The following is an 18,528-nucleotide window of genomic DNA, read 5'->3' as shown; positions in this document are numbered from 1 at the left end:
ATTTTGGTCACCGAGGAGGCCATAGAGACCATTCTCCAGCTCCTAGCCAAGTCCGATCAGCCAGATGGTTATGCACAGGCTGAGGAGGACATGGGCCAGATGCAGTTTGATTGGGATACTGTGAAGGCACGGATAGCTCTCGACCCTGCTATTCCTTGGGAGATGGGTCAGAACACCACTATGCCTAGAGGGATCAAGAGAGTGTACTTGAATGATGAGGCTCGGCTTTGGCATCAGATCTTGAGTAACTATGTGATGCCGAGTACTCATGAGACTGAGATCCCGGTTGCCATGATTACCCTCCTCTGGTGTGTGCTGGAGGGTAAGGACCTGTACATGTCTCGTTTAATCCGGCATTATATGGCCAGGGCCCACATCCGAGGCACCCTCCCCTTTTCTTACCTGGTTACATGGCTAGGCCGTCAGGCTGATGTGCCTTGGGAGGATGCCGATGAGCGACCACCAGCAGCGAACTGTAGGAAGATCATCCCGCACAGCAGGAACTTCCTCGCTTTGGGCTACAGACCACCACCTGTCACTGCTACTGATGAGACAGCCCCTCCGTCTGCTGGACCCTCTTCATCCACAGCTGCCCCTGCTGCCACCACTGCACCTCCACCCGCCTCTGAGCCGGTTTATCGCCTTGTGCACCGTCTATTCCGCCAGCTTGATCAGATGGAGCGCCGTAACAAGCGCCGGTATGAGAGATTGGAGCACCGCAGCAGGCGACGCTATTCCCATCTGAAGCTGATGATCAGACAGGGCGCCGCCATCCCCTCCGAGCCCAACACTCCATCAGAGCCATCAGAGAAGAAGGAGGATGAGCACGAGAAGGAGCCTCATTCCCAGGCAAAGACTCATTTCTAGGAGGAGACTCATCAGCAGGCAGCCACAGAGTAGGCTGCCCCGCATCAGGAGGTTATACCCCAGCTTGAGGTTGCAGATCCGGAGATCCCACTCCAGTCAGTCCCCCCTCTACAACAACCAGATTCTCAGCCCACCACCGCCACGGAGACCCCAGCTACCATCCCTACCAGTGATGACACTCCTTCACACCCGGCTTGATTGAGCATCAGGGACGATGCTTCATTTTAAGTGTGGGGAGGTCGCCATCTCTAGCGTTTTTATTTTGGGGAACCACTACATCTCTTTTTCTTTTATTTTGGATATTTTTCTGTATTCTTCCTTTTTATTGTTATTTTCTGAGTACTTATACATTGCTACTTTGATGTATTTCTACTCTATTTCTGCATTTTGCATTTTTAGTTCATATTTTAGCCATTTAGTTTATTTTAGTTATTTAGTTTAGTTTGCAATTCTAACCTATTAGTGGATTAATTAGTATAGTTTACTTTTTTAACATAAGATAGCGTAGTCTAAATTGAAAAATATAAAAAGGAAGTAAGCTAAGAAAGTGAACATAACAGATTCCAATCCATAAACCTTGTATATAGCATTACATGATGTAGTTAAGCTGACAACATTTCATCAAGGAGGAACATTAAAAGTTTAAAAGCTACCCTAAATAATTTTTTTATGAGAATAATGGGAATTTTTAACTAAACCTGCATACAATATATAGATGATATATGATGCTTGAGTTAGAGAACACACAGCCTGTGAGTCTTGAGCTTGATTGTATGCTTGCATTCAAACCATAACTTTATTCCTGTGTGTTTCACTTCTTTTTATTCTGATATTCTTTACTTTGCTTTAATCTATATGTCCAATTATAGAATATAGAATGTAGATACATACCAAAAGAATGATTGAGGCCATCATTTGATTTTAGCTCACTCACCCCAAATTAGCCTACCTTTTACATCACCCTTGTTAGCCCCCTTGAGCCTTTTAAAACCCCTCTATTCTATTTAGCCAAATTACTAGCCTTAAGCAGAAAAACAAAATAAAATCCCAATTGAATCCTTGGTTAGCTTAAGATAAAAAAAATTATGAATAGAGTAAAATGTGGGAAGCCTTTTGGGAACATGAGTGATAGAAACAAAGGGTTAGGAAAGTTAAAAAGAAATAAAAATAAATTTGGGAAGCATGCTCATGAGAAAATCAAAGTGATTCAATTACCATGTGCATTAAAAAAAAATTTTCAGCATAAATAAAAGGGGATACAAAAAGAGATTCCCCAATGAAAACAATGCACATGGCATAAAAATAAAAAGTGAAACATGAGCATGTAAACAATAAGTGGGATAATATGGAAAATAGGTAAAGAAGTTTTATCTTGCTGAATATGTATGTTAGGTGAGATCTTAGTCTAATTAAGGATTCACTTATTAGCTCTCTTGACCCTATACATAAATCATTACCTTTACCTTGGCCCCATTACAATCTTAATTAAGACCTCATGAATTTTTGGTACGACTATATTCTATAATTGTTGATTGGTTAGATGAAAAACAAAGCTATAAGAAAGTAAGAATAAAAAGAAAAATAGAGTGAATAAACCCAATAAACACTGAGTGACTAGAGAGTAAACACAAAATCCAGTGAGGGTTCAATCACTCATCAACATATATCTGTGCTTAAAATTTACTAATTGTTTTGCAAGTTTGTACAATGTTTTCTTTCCCCATCTCATTTGCTAAAATGCTTTATTATTTAAGGGTTGGCTATATATATATATATATATATATATATATATATACATAACTCCTTGGGAATGTGAATTAACTTAGCTACATGTAAGCTTTATATATGAGTGAATAAATTAGAGTTGCATGATGCATGACCCATTAGGTAATTGCATTTAAATTAGGTTGCATTGCATGACATTCCATCACTTTAACCTTAATTATTTACCTTGGATTTAGCATGAGGACATGCTAGTGTTTAAGTGTGGGGAGGTTGATAAACCCATATTTCATGAGATCTTTTGTGCTTAATTTGAGTGATTTATACAATCCCTCACCTACTTATTCACATTAATTGCATGGTTTTACTTTCCCTTCCTTATTATGTCATATTGTGAAAAACATGTTTCCTAAGCTTTGAAAATTAATTATTTTAATTACCTTTATTTCCATTCGATGCCGTGATTAGTGTGTTGAGTAGTTTTAGATTTTCTAAGGCAGAATGACTTAAAGGATGAAAAAGGAAACATACTAAAAGGAAAGGAGAAAGCAAAACGGAGCTTTAAGGAAACTGGTATCCACGCGATCGCATGGACGACGCGATCGCGTGCCAAGCACGAATCAGCAGCAACGCGGCCGCAAGACTGATGCGACCGCGTGCCTTAAGCAGAACGCACATGACGCGGTCGCATGACTGACGCGACCGCGTGGCAAGGAAAAGCTCCGAATGACGCGACCGCGTGACCCACGCGGACGTGTGACAGAGGCCACGCACCAGAAATTGCAGAAAACGCTCATAACGAGTTTTGAGGCCCTTTTTGGCCCAAATCCAAGTCCAGAAGGTATAGACCAGAGGTTAAGAAGTGGGGGAATGCATCCATTCGGAGAGCTCGCCAATTTCTAGTTTTCTATGATTTAGATTTAGTCTAGAGAGATATTCTCTCTCTCTCTTAGGATTTAGGACTTCTTCTTGTTTTAGGAGTAACTCTGGATCCAGGTTTAAATGTTCTTTTATTTTAGTTCTACAATTATTTATTCCAACATTTGAATTGATTATTATAATTTGATTTATGAATTATTCCATGTCACAGATTGTTATTTGAATTAATGATAATTAAGGTATTTTCAGTCTATGATTGTTCTCTTTGATTTAAGTTGCCATTGCTTCCCATCTAAGGATATTTTTATTATTTCAGTAAATTTACTTTTTCCCTTTTGGTTCTGGTTAAGAATTCAGTAACTCAACAGTTATTAAACTCAACATAATTGATATCGTTATCTTGCTAATTGAGCTGAACTTAAATAATCCCAACCTTTTCTTAAGAAATAATTAGGATTCAAAGGTCAATTTAATTAGTCCCTTGACTTTCCTTTGTCCTGGTAAAGGTTGACCAAGTGGAATTAAGATACAACTTTCATTATTTTTGAGAGGGATAACTAAGTTGGACTTCTAATTTCCCTTATCTTGCCAAAAGTTGTTTTACAGTTATTATTTATTTTTAATTGCCATTTAATTCACTCGTCATTTAAATCACTTGCTTCTCACCTTCTAAACCCCGATTACAACCTTTATAACCAATAATAAGAACATACTTCCTCGCAGTTCCTTGAGAAGACGACCCGAGGTTTAAATACTCGGTTATCAATTTTAAAGGGGTTTGTTACTTGTGACAACCAAAACGTTTGTACGAAGGGATTTCTGTCGGTTTAGAGACTATATCTACAATGCGACTATTTTTATGAAATTCTTTACTGGCAAAAATCCTGACGTCAATCATTCCTCCCATTAAATGCAAGGATTTGTGACGAATCTATATTTGATGATAAAATTTAGTTTGATCTGAGCGGATTTCATCATATAAACCCACATTTATTCACCTAAATAGCATGCTTTTGTGTTCTCTCCCTAAATTGAGCTTAATTATGAAAACATGCTATTTTGTGCTTAATTTAACCAATTTTATTCTACTTTCATTCCATTCAATGCCTTGATAGTTTTGATGAGTGATTTCAAGTATAATAGGTTGGAATGGCTTGATGAGAGTGGAGGAGAAGCATGCAATAGGGAGAAAACATAAAGAAATCAAAGGAGGAGCACACAACCATGTGTGCGTACGCATAACATCTTGTGCGTACGCACAAATTAGCACACATGACTCACTTAAAAGAAAATGTTGGGGGCAATTTCTGGGCCTTCATAGCCCAGTTTTGGACTTTCTGAAGCTGATTTAGAGCTATATCAAAGGGGCATCATTCCATATCAAGTGGAGGGCAATTAAGGAAGATTAGAAACATGTTTTAGGTCATATTCTAGAGAGAGAAGCTCTCCCTTCTCTTTAGAATTAGGGTAGATTAGGTTAGTTCTCTCTTATATTTAGGTTTAATTCTTGTTTTCATTTAATTTTTCTTACAATTTATTGTTATTGCACCTTTGTTCTTTACTTTTATTTGTTATTTCCTTTCTTTTGTTCCTTTATGTTTATGACACTTTATTACTTTTGATTTCAATTAATGAAATTCATATTTAATGTTTCCTATTGTTTAATTTAGTTGTTATTATTATTTTCTTGCGATTGGTAGTTGTAGAATTTATTATTTCTTATTATTTTACCATGCTTTCCTTTTATGCCTTCCAAGTGTTTGATAAAATGCTTGGTTGAATTTTCGCCTAGTTTTTCACACTCTTGGTTGGAAAATTGGGTAATTGGGTGAACTTGAGTGGTGGATGTCCATTCTACATTGTGTGAGGATTGTTAGTTGATTTGGTTTCCACTAACTCTAAGCCTTCCCTTAATAGAGTTGGCTAGGACTTGTAGATTAAGATCAATTATGCCCTTTTGACTTATTTTCGATGTTAGGATAGACTAATTGGGATTAATTCTATACAATTACCATGTTTGTGGTCCATAACAAGGATAGGAAGTCTCAATTCCCCAATTCTTTCCAAGAGCCCTTTTTGCCATTTAATTTTCATTTTTATTGCTTTTTATTTTCTTTCCATTTAATTACTTGCCATTTTAATTTCTTGCCTGTTGTAATCAAATCCCCCATAGCAAATAATTCAGCACTCCATTTGCAACTCTTAAGGAAGACGACCCAGGACTTAAAACTCCCGGTTATTTTGTATTGATTGCGAGACCTTTGATTTTAAAATTTGATTGTTGGCCAATTGTTAGATTTGGACTATACTTGCAACGGAGACATTCTATGTTTTGTGAAAATCCTAACCCACTTTAGGTCATCCATCAAATTTTTTGGCACCATTGCCGGGGAGTTGCAATGGTGTTATATTATTAGCTATTGTGCGTATGTGAATATTGTGAATATCTTGCTTTTTGTTTGTTTTCGTGATTTTTTTTGTATAGAAGGTTAATTTTGGGATCTCATAGCTTGTTGGAAACTCCATCGACGCTTGGTACAATCAATTGAGAATTTTGGAGATTCAAGCATTGTTGGAAGCTCCAAGATGAATATAAGCACAAGCCTCCTTGATTAGAGCTCCCCATAAGTCCAACTTAAGGACAATAAATCAAAGTGTTAGGTGGGAGACACCCCACCAGGGTAACATCTTTCTTAACCTTTCTCTTTGTTTATAGTCTTGGTTTATTGCATTTTTGGTGTATCTTGGTTAGCTTAGGATTAGTTTAATCTTTGAGTTAGATAGGTTAATTTGCATTTAGGTCATGAAATTTTGAATGTTTGTATGATTGGGGTTGAAATTTTGATTGAGCTAAGGTTGAGTACCTTAGAATTTGAGAAAAAATTTTGGAAAAACAGGGCATCCACCCTTGTGCGTCCGAACACAATCTCCATATTTCGCGTTCTGTGCGTGCGCACACTAGCCTGTGCGCCCTCTGTTGAGAGCGCTCACATGCCTTGTGCGTGCGAATCTCCCTTTGTTTAGCGCTCTGTGCGTGCGCACCGTCTTGTGCATGCACACACTCACCCTTTTTCGTGCATTGCATGCGTACACACCTACTTGTGCGTACGCACACTTTCTTGTACTCCCTCTGGTGGGAGCGTTGGCACAGCCTGTGCGTATGAAACCCTGCCACTTTTTGCTTTTGTGCGTGCGCATGGACATGTGTGCGCACGCACCCATGACCCTTTCCCAAGTTAAAAAAAAAGAGTGTTTTGTGCGTACGCACAAGCTTGTGCACACGCACACTTCTTAATCCCCTCCCTATTCAGAGCGTTCGCACACTCTTGTGCGAACGGACACCTTCCATTTTTCACCTTATGTGCGTGCGCACACATGTCTGTGCATACGCACAAGTTCTGTTTTGGGTAGCATTTTTATTGCACTTTGAGTGAAGCCCTAACACACTTACACCCTCCCCCCTCCACCCCTCTCTTCTCTTGCTTTTGACCTATATTCGACTTATTCTTGTTATTTTTGTTTGCAACTCATTTTTATTTTAGTAATTATATTAGTTTTGGTTTAGTTGCTTGTTAACTAAATAAGTTGCAAGTGTTTGCTTGATGTTGATTGGGTTGCTTCTTGCTTGGAATTTGGTTTTATTTTTTATGAATACGTGCACTAAGCATTAAGTCCTTGTTTGATTGCCTAAATAAATTTTGAGTTTGATTCATATGTTGTAGCTACCATATGTGTTAGACTATATCCTTGTTTGGAAACTTAATTATGAATTATGCACCTTTACTTTAGTGAATTGAATTGAATTACTTGTTCATCATGACTTGCAAATCATAATCACATTACAAGATACTTGTTTGTTTTTAATGTTTTACATTTGTTTGAGTGACTTGGCTTGATTCTTATCAACCTTATCACTTTTTGCAATAAGTATCTTTACCATGTGACTATTTCATTATGTTTCAAGATGAATAATTAGTTTTCCTTTCATCATTGGATTGGTTATTGTCGATTGTGCTGCGCCTTCACTTGCGCAATTTCAATAACCAATATGTTATATATTCAATTTACTTTAGTTGTGGTTACCTAGGATGGTCTATGCCTTTACTCTTGCTTATTCTTTACTTGCAACCTAGGCCACTTAATTAAGGAACATGCTATTTCTTTTGATTATGTGGTTACCGATTTTACCCGGCCAATATGTGTTTTCTAAATCGTGCACACTTAGAATACACACATTGTCTTCTATCATACCACACTCATATGAATTCTTTCTCAATTCTTGCTTATTTGTTTTCTACAGCAGCTCAAGCTCCGGTGCCCACCAGCTGAAGGTAGAGCCTCACATCTCTTCACCCCTAGATTATGTGCATGCACGGAGGACCGTGCAACGTTTAAGTGTGGGGGAGGATCCATAACTTTCAAGGAGTAAATTTCTCTTTCTCAATACTTTGCACTATTTTCTAGTTTTTAGTAGTTATGTATTTTGTGAATATTTGTTTATTATTTCATTGCATTGCACTTTACTTTGTTTGCTTGTATATATCTTAGCTTGCTTATAGTTTTATTGTAGTAAATATTTACAATTGCATGTTGCTTAGTATCGGAAATAAATTTGGTGAAAACAACAAGGAATTTTCAAGAAATCCCCTCTAGGGCATTCCATTGATTAGATTTGGAAATTTTTATTTTAACTTGCTTGAAGTATTTTTATGGAACATAGAAAAGAGTTTAAACAAAACATCTAGTGAGACCTGAGCTTTAATTGTGTGGTTGCACATTTTCAACCACAAATTTTGTTCTTGTGTGTTATACTTCTGTCATGATTGTGATCTTAGATTTGCTTTAGTCTATATGTCCTATATTTGATATTTTGAATGCATTTAGTATGATTGAGGCCATTTTTGAATTGAACTCACTTAATCCATATGGCCAACCTTACATCTACCTTTGTAAACCACTTTTGAGCCTTTTATCCCCCTTTGTTCTAATATTAAGCACATCTTTCACCCTGCTTATGTCCATCAATTGTATCTTTGATTAGCTTGGGTTGAGGAGTGTGTGTTATTTAAGTGTGGGGAAATTTGTGGGGAAACATTGGTAGTTAGCTTTCTTTGGGTGTTCATTGAGAAAATTTGGAAAAATGGATAAACACTCATGCATTCATTACTTAAAACATATGCATTTCTTTTTGGTGATGAAACAAAAGAGAAATTTTGGTGTATATATTTTTGAAAAAAATATATTAATAATAATAAATAATAAAAAAAGAGAAGAAAAGAGAAAAAAAGAAATGACAATAAGAATGTAAATAAAGGATGTATATGTGGTTGAATTAGAAAGAATATGCATGAGTGAGTGTGAAAAAGGAGATGAATGGGAAGTTGGGTTGGTTTCTTTTATGTACATATGATAATATAGGATTAGGTGGGATACTTGAGCTAATTAAAGATTCAATCTACTAGTTCACTTAACCATATTAATCCTACCATTATCCTAGCCACATTACAACCCTCCAAAGACTTCATGATATTTGCATTCATGCATCAAGTATGTGTTGATTGTTAGATGACTAGCAAATCATAAAAAACATAAGTAAAGGAGAATTGAGTGATTAAGCCCTAAACACTAAGCGACTAGAGTGTATACACATCCAGTGAGGGGTTCAATCGCTCAATGCTATGTTTCCATCCCTTATTTTGTGTTTTCTTGCAAGTTGTTGAAATTAATTTTTGAAAAATTTCAAATAATCAAATCTTTGGACATTGATAATATTGCATTAATTCCTTGCATTAGCCCTAATGATCCATTTTGGATTGATTGGAATTCTATTGTTTGTTTTTGCCAAACTTAATAGAAAATCATAGTATAGACATAGATAGATAGCATTTTGCATAGTTGCATGCATATAAGTATTTGTATTGAATAAGTTGCTTGCCCTTTTACCCTTCTCCTTTGAATGTGATTAGCATGAGGACATGCCATTGTTTAAGTGTGGAAAAATTGATGAATCCATATTTGATGATAAAATTTGGTTTGATTTGAGTAGATTTCATCATATAAACCCACATTTATTCACCTAAATATCTTGCTTTTGTGTTCTCTCCCTAAATTGAACTTAATTGTGAAAACATGCTATTTCGTGCTTAATTTAACCAATTTTATTCCACTTTCATTCCATTTGATGCCTTGATAGTTTTGATGAGTGATTTCAGGTATAATAGGTTCGAATAGCTTGATAAGAGTGGAACAGAAGCATGCAATAAAGAGAAAACATGAAGAAATCAAAGGAGGAGCACACAGCCATGTGTGCATACGCACAACATCCTGTGCGTACACACAAGAGGAAAATTCAGCACGTGTGCGTACACACACATCTGTGCGTACGGACGAATCAGCGCACGTGACTCACTTAAAGAAAAATTGTGGGGTGATTTCTGGGCCTCCAGAGCCCAGTTTTGGACTTTCTGAAGCTGATTGAGTGCTATATCAAAGGGGCATCATTCCATATCAAGTGGGGTGCAATTAGGAATGATTAGAAACATGCTTTAGGTGATATTCTAGAGAGAGAAGCTCTCCATTCTCTCTATAATTAGGGTAGATTAGGTTAGATCTCTCTTAGATTTAGGTTTAATTCTTATTTTCATTTAGTTTTCCTTACCATTTATTGTTATTGCACCTTTGTTCTTTACTTCTATTTGTTATTTCCTTTCTTTTGTTCCCTTATGTTTATGACACTTTGTTACTTTTGATGTCAATTAATAAAATCCATGTTTTATGTTTCCTATTGTTTAATTTAGTTGTTATTATTATTTTCTTGCAATTGGTAGTTGTAGAATTTATTGTTTCTTTTTATGCCTTCCAAGTGTTTAAAATGTTTGGTTGGATTTTTGCCTAGTTTTTCACACTCTTGGTAGGAAAATTGGGTAATTAGGTGAACTTGAGTGGTGGATGTCCATTCTACATTGTGTGAGGATTGTTAGTTGATTTGGTTTCCACTAACTCTAAGCCTTCCATTAATAGAGTTGGCTAGGACTTGTGGATTGAGATCAATTATGTCCTTTTGACTTATTCTCGATGTTAGGATAGACTAATTGGGATTAATTCTACACAATTACCATGTTTGTGGTTCATAACTAGGATAGGAAGCCTCAATTCCCCAATTCTTGCCAAGAGCCTTTTTCCCATTTAATTTCCATTTTCATTACTTTTTACTTGCTTTCCATTTAAGTAATTGCCATTTTAATTTCTTGCCTCTTGCAATCAAAACCCCCAAATGTCGTGTAGCCAATAATTGAGCACTTCTTTTACAACTCCTAGGAAAGACGACCTGGGGCTTAAAACTCCTGGTTATTTTATATTGATTGTGACACCTTTGAATTAAAATTTGATTGATGGTCGATTGTTGGGTTGGGGCTATACTTGCAACGCCAATCTTATTTTGAGAAAAATTCTCAAACCTACTCTAGGCGAATCATCAATTTGCAACCTAGAACCCTTTTTCGCATATGAGATTCCTTCATTATCACTATCGTAATATTCAGACATTTTTTTACATCTTTTTTTTTTGTGGACTCTAAAGTGAATTTGCAGAAATAAAAAAGAAAAAAAAACAAAAAGGCTAAACAAGACCCATATAACGTGTAGATAAATAAGAATTTACCTAAAACTTGTAATTGATACTAGATGATAAAAAATTATTAGAACAAAGGATAAAGGGATAAGAAAAAGATGGAGAAAAGACGGAACAGAAAAGACACAGCAAAAACATAAAGGATAGATAAGGATTTTCTTATTAGACCTCTAAGAAACTTGTTCTTAACAACCTAGGTTACTAGAAGAGTTTTCTCTACTAGACCTTCGAAGAACCTGTCTTTGACAACCTAGATTAAAGGGATGAAAACTGAAAGAGACTAATACCCAGAATCACCATATATAGTGTTGGATTCTTCAATCTTCTTCATGTAACAAGCGAAGCAAATCACTCACCTCACTTAATCACACTAAAAACATGCATAAAGCAACTTGAAAATTTTATCCATCAAAAATTTTGTAAGTTGTCTCACCGAAAGTGTTTAAATAGGCCCCTAATAAACTAGCTAAAAGATAAGATAAGATAATTTAATTTAAATCTCCTAAAGATAAGATAACTAATTTAAATCAGATTTGATCTTATTGGATTAGATCATGTTTGATTTAAATTTTAAAATTCTAAACATATGATAACTAATTTAAATCAAATTTGATCTTATTAAATTAGATAAGATTTGATTTAAATTTAAAGTCCCTAAAAATACTACTAAGCAAATCAAAAGTAAATCAAATCTTCCAACAAACTCTAACAGCAGAATAAATCAAAATAAATGCCTAAAAATTTTGAAAATTAATAATAAATTATGCCTCTTATTGAATTTAAAAAGCATTATTGGGCTTCTTGTTATCTTGTCTTAGCCCAATAAGTCTTATGAGTTGTCGCCAATTCAGCACCATTATTTTTGAGACAGACTTTTGGTCTTCTTGATGTCCAAGATCGACATAGTATAATTCTTCTAATATTTAGATCCTTGAATATGACAAAATTACTATTCTACTCATTAGTTCTAAAATGAAAAAAATGCCCTTCTGACTACAAATCACTTGGTCAGAAATGTTTGAATTTTGAGAAGAAATTTGTTCTTGGATAATTATTTTTATAAACATAAATACAAAAAATTGGGAAAGGGTTGAAAATTTCTCTCAAAGACACTTTCTTATAAATTCCAATGGCTTTTTGTTTGTATTTAAATTTCTTTTTGAGTAGGTTTTCTTCCACATTTTTTTTTTCAGATCTTTATTTTGTGCTTTTTTTTTTTGCAAAGTTTCTTTTTTTTTTTACTTTTGAGATCTGTATTTGCAACTCTGAAATACAATGGAGTCTTTGATTTGTTTAACATTCTGAAATTCTGTAAAGTGTTTATGATCACATTATATGCTATAAAAGTTTACAATTTCCAAAAATGTTTCTTGTTTCTGCATGCATGTTTACTATAATAACTGTCGAATTTTACTCTTTTTCATGCCCGATTGGAGAATTTTGATGCATTTTTTTTACTGGTACTCTCAACAGGAGTTGTTGGTTTTACTCACTGAATAACTTGCCCTCTATTAATGCATGTTGAGATGTCAAAATTTAATAATTTACTTGTTGAATGATTCTTAAGTTAAATCGCTCTTAGCTTCAGACTCAACATTTTTGCTTTCACTTTTTCTTTAGGGTGCTGATTTTTGCTCGCTCTTGTTGATCACAAATATCATTTAAGGTAATTTTATATTAGGACCAGAAAACAATCTAGTCAATGGTCTTGATCTTTTAATAAAAAAAAAATTAAGAGTCGTACATGCCAACATCAATAATTAAAAGCTAAGAATTGATTGTGATGATTATAAAAATTAAGAGTAATTACACATTTAGTAATGTTACATCCCATTAATTAGTAAAAACTCGGTATCATTATTATTTTAAAAATTTTACGAATACAAAACCTTTTTAAATAAATAAAACTTTATTACATTATCGTACATAAAATAATTAAATTTGCAGTGACAAAATTGATTCTTTATTAAAATTTCTGAAGCCAATTTACAACGAACTTTGTCATCAACAATCATCATTAACCACTGAATTATTATCATTTATTATTAGTGCTAAACTCCATTCAGTACATTGAATTTCGTTCTATCCAAGATAGTATCTATACAAAGGTGGCATTCGAGTTTCCCCCATGCACCTTATATCTGATTCACTGGGCCCATAATAATAAGTATATATTAGTTGATTTTTCTCATTTGATCTCCTTGAAGGCTTGAATTCGAGCGTGTGTTAGTTTGATAGGCCCGCAGTATATAGCAAGGACTTGATACAGAGAACGTAAAGATAAGTTGTTTGAACGAAAAATGCATGCCAACTATAACAATAAGAATTAATTATTGAACGTAGAAAAGTCATACGTGAATTATGAACTTATATAAAATAATAGATGAAATACAATCGCTAGGACATTATGTTATGAATGAATTAGGTTAAAAAATTAAAAGATGTTTTACAACAAAATTAGTTGGACATGTACAAGTTGCATACGGAAGTATGGAACTATAGAAGACTGATCCATTCAATTTTCATCATCAGTTGTAGTCTCTTGTACAACTACTGTTCGAACTTTGAACCGGTCAAGCCTCCGAGCCAGCGAAGAGAGTGGACCGGAGCGGCCACGAGTTCTGGTTGAATAGACCCTTTTCAGCCTAAGCACCCGTTTCATTGATGGTGGTGGATAAGGTGTACTATACTGGGTGGCGTCTCTCTCTGTTGGAAAGTATGGAGTTAAAGTTGAAGTTGATGGTGCGGTTTGATGAGGGCATCTCATTTCTGGCGCCGTGCTTCTGCTATCGTTTTGCATTGTCTGCATGTTTAATTTCTTTCTCTAATTTAATTTTAATGAATTTGGTGTTAAAAACGAAACTATTGGCTGTGAAATGGTAATTTTGTAAGGATGTGTTTGGATTGTGTTTTAGCGTGCAACTCATATATATATATATATATAGACAGAAAGAGAGGATTGTTCCTAACTGTGCACGTGGCTGCTTTTTGGAAAAGTAGAGGTTGAATATTCAAATTAAACTGAAATTGAAGAACCAAGACAACGAAACAGTCAAGAGTATTGATCGGTAGTTTTTCTTAAGCGCCTTTTTATTTGACTATGCTTGTTTAATTAATAAGAGTAGTATATAATATTTGGAGTTGGTCTTAATTTAGCTAGGTTACGGAGCACAGAACCTAGGAATGTCTTCATCACATCGACCAAAAAAAAAATGTCTTCATCACTAATTAATTTAAAAAAAATATAGATAGACAATAAAATTATTAAATAATATAAATAATAAATATATAAAATATTTATTTTATTATATAAATAATTATTCTAATATTAAAATTTAGATAAATTATTTTAAAATATAATATGTTTTTATTTTATTAATAATTAGTTATATTATTGAACAAAATCATTGATTAGCTAGTATAACTTATAATTTAATGGTTTTTGGGGCAACGTCAACCAGCAATGAAGCAACGACGGTTATACCTATGCGCTGCTCTTTTTTGTTATATTCTGATGTGATTGACTATTTCAGTATTTTTTGTTGCTATTACTATATGCGTGTCTGCTAGTATGCATAGTGATTAAATTAGGCAATGTTTTTATTTATATATAATTTGTTGGTGATATAAAAAATAATAATAATAATAAAATAGAGATTTTGGTGATTTCCAAAATACGAGAACAAATAGAATTCGTTCGGACAATTTTTTTTTTTTTTAAATTTTCAAATAGTAAATTCGTCAATAGAAAATTATCTACTTTTTTCTAATTTTCAAAAAGAGAATTCGCAAAAGATAATTTTTTTTAATATTTTAATATTTTAGAAATATAATTTTAAACATCATATATAATAAATAATGATATTATATTATTTTCTCAAAATTAATCAAAGAGACTTGCTACATATACAGGTTTTTTTGGTATACAAATTTATACAAATCAGCCAAAACTCAACAAAAACAATTCTTAATTTAAAGAGCGTGTAAACACGCACTTCCTCAACTTTGAAAAGCACGAAATGAGAAACAATTCTTCTTCAACATTTGTATTCCACGTTCTTTCTCCTACTCTTTCTGTTTCTTCTTTGCATTCCTCCTCATTTTTCTTCGCATTCCTTCTTCTTCTTTTTCGCGTTTTCATCCTCATCGTAGTTCTTTTTATTGTTGTTATTGTTGCTGCATTTTTTTCTTCCTCCTCTTTTTATGGTTTTTACAACATTATATTTTTTTTCTTTATTTGATTTTTTCTCCAAAGAAAAATTATAAGAAAACAAAATAAGAAGATGAAGAAGAAGATGCAGTAGAAGATGAGAAGGTGGAAGAGGAAGAGTTTTGAATTATACAGAACTTATCAACGTGTTACATCCAAATTTGTTACAAATACAGAAAAAGTTTTCTCTAATACTGCATTTTTTTTTCTTCTTCTTTTTTTCTTATTTCTTTCTTTCTTTTAGTTAAATGAATGTAAGTTCATCCTCTTCTAAGTGCTTTTGCAGTATTATGTGTTTCTTCTTCTTCTTTATTTGATTTTTTTATTTTTATTCTTATTAATAAAGTAAAACAAGAAGAAACTTGAGAAAATAAACAAAAAGGAAAAGATGAATAAGAAAAAAAGAAGAACAAGATGGTGATGATGATAAAAAAAAGAAGCTGTAGAAGATGAGGAGGAGGAATAGGAAGAGTTTTGAATTATGACTTATCAGAATAAAAATACACCCAAAATTCTTAAATACACCCAAATATTTTTGTGTTACACCTAAATATCTCCGTATTACACCCAAATTTGCTGTAAATACAAAACATGTTTCCTCTAATGCTATATTTTTTCTTCTGAATTGAACCACACTTTAGCCACTTGATTTGGTTCAAAATAATAAAAAGCGGAGAAGAATTCTAATAAAAAAAAGGAGGAGGAGGAGGAAGATGTGGTATTGATGACGATGATAACGAAGAGAACGTGCAGTAAGAAGAAGAAGAAGAACGGACAATTACAACATGAAACGCGTGAATATAAATGACTTATAAAGACTTGTATAAAAAAAAATGCTTGTATGTAGAGAATATTCATTAGAAAACTCATAATCGTATACAAATTAAAATAAAATTCGAGGTCAAAATTAATTTCACAATTAAAAAAATTAAAATAAAAACTTTAAGATATTAATCTAAAATTATGTATAATTTATACAGAAAGAAATTAAAAATTTGGCCGATTGTCTCCTTTTCTTCAATGAAACTCTGCTCTTGGATCGTTTAAGATCTATTAATATATAATAGGAGAGTAGTATATGGTTGGTTGTTTGACAAGTGTCCAACCTATTTCATCAACAAGTGTCTTATTTAAATGATTGACAAGTGTCTTGCTTATTCAAAATAAAAAAAAAACAATACAGGATAGTATAAAATAAGCTATTATTGGGAAGTACATGGTGGATATTAAGCGGGAATTTGAATTTCAAATTCAAAATCATTTTGTTCTAAAATTATTCGTTCTCTTATCCTCATATGTTTGTTCCCATTTGTCATTCATAAATTTAAAAATGGAAAAGACAACAAATGATAAAAAAAAACGAGAAGAGAAGATGAGACAGAGAGGAGAAGACTTCCTCCGACAACGCAAGAAAATCGGAGAGGATTCAGGGAGAGAAACACTAAACGATGTAGAGAAGAAAACATGGAGGTGACGAAATGAAGAACGACGAAAGGAGTAGTGGCAGGTAATGCCAGCGACAGTGAGAGACAAGGACGCTAAGATTGAGAGAAAATGAAAGAGGAATGAGGGTGAAGAGGGGAAGCACGACGGAAGAAGGAGAAGAGGATGGTGACAGAGGTGGCGGTGACAGATAATAAGGCTAGATCGAGAGAGAAGGGAAGAGGAGACAGGAATGTATACTATAAGTTTGACGACGCTTATCAGGTCCCATCTCACAGATCCATTTCAACTCTTCAATGTCAGTATTTGATTTGATCACTTCCTGTTTAGTGCGTTGATTTCCTAATTAATTAAATCATATATTAGATCATTTGAATGCTGTGATCTATCCTCACTCCATCTTTACTACTCTCTGGCTGAGGGAATAAACTGTAACATCATTTGTGGTTTTTTGTACTTTTTTTCATTTTAGGAGATTTCTGTGGTTCTCTGTTTCTAGCTTCGAGTATTTCGTGCAATTCGAAGCTTTGATCTTTGAGGTATGGAGAGTGTTGGTTCAGAAAAGATAAGAGGAAGAAGAACCCAGTGGAGGGTGAGAACAAGATCAAGTGCAAAATGAACACTGTGAATTGCAAGTTCTGGAGAAAACTTATGCTGGTAAGTGAAACCTTTTTAGCCATTTTTTAACAATTTTGTACCACTATTTTTGATTTTTGGATTTTTCCACGGTTTAGGTGGATTGGGAAGGCTCTATTTTGAGCATTCTTTCTTGATTGATTACCATAATTCATTTGTTCAGTTTTAACTTTTAAGTGTTTCATGTATGATAAATCTGTGATGCAATGATTTAGGACTTATTCTTATGTGAAAAAGGAGGAGAAGTGAATGGATACATTTGTTTAGTTTAAGTCTTTCCTGTCTTTTTTTGAGTTTTTTTTTCCTTTTTCCATGATTGTTTTTATGAATAGATGGAGTGTCATTTATGCATATGAGTACTGCAAATGCAATATTGAGTGTGATGTTGTGATTCAGTTATATGTTGAAGATTGATTTTTAGTAAAGTGCCCTGCTTTAGTTAGGGCTTTTGGTGCCATTGTGGAATCATTTCCAAGCTTTACTCTTTATCGTTCATTTTTTAAGTTGCAGATACATATGGTAGAGACAGTTCTCAGGCTGTTGTTACGAAACTTCAACGAAACTGCTTGGATTTTCATGCTGAAAATAGAGTAAAGAAGAGAAAATGATTAGTCTACAAGCTATTTTTCTCTTTTTATCGAGGATAGCAGCAGGTTGGGTTTCTCTTATATTAAGAAAATTCCCTCTTCTACTTATGCCAATGTTTTATTTTAGTACATTGTAAAGTATTCTCATTACATTTTTGTAGATAGTGGTGTCAATTTTTTTGGTGGGTATATTTATAGATCTAAGAATATGAACAGGTTTTGCTCAGGAATTGGAAAGGGATTCAAGGAGTGTTTACTGTGATATCAAATCTCAATAAATTAAGCTTCTCTTCTATATGAGTGTTTCATCTAATATTACTATGTAAGCTTCTCTTATTTATACATATCATTTATTCTAACTTGAGTCAGAACTTAAGCTTTATGTATTCTATAAGAGCATTCTGACATGAAAATAAACAAAGCTTTCAGATGAATGCTAATAAATCAATTCGAAGTTAGTCCCAAAAATATAAGCAAATTAGTTACATAACATTTTATAACATGATGCCTTAAGAACTGATTTGATTTTCAAATGTCAAAGTGCAAAACCAAAA

The sequence above is a fragment of the Arachis stenosperma genome, chromosome 6, assembly GCF_014773155.1.
Source record: "Arachis stenosperma cultivar V10309 chromosome 6, arast.V10309.gnm1.PFL2, whole genome shotgun sequence".
Lineage (NCBI taxonomy): Eukaryota > Viridiplantae > Streptophyta > Magnoliopsida > Fabales > Fabaceae > Arachis > Arachis stenosperma.
The sequence above is the reverse complement of the archived record's forward strand: the minus strand, read 5'-3'. Positions refer to the sequence as shown.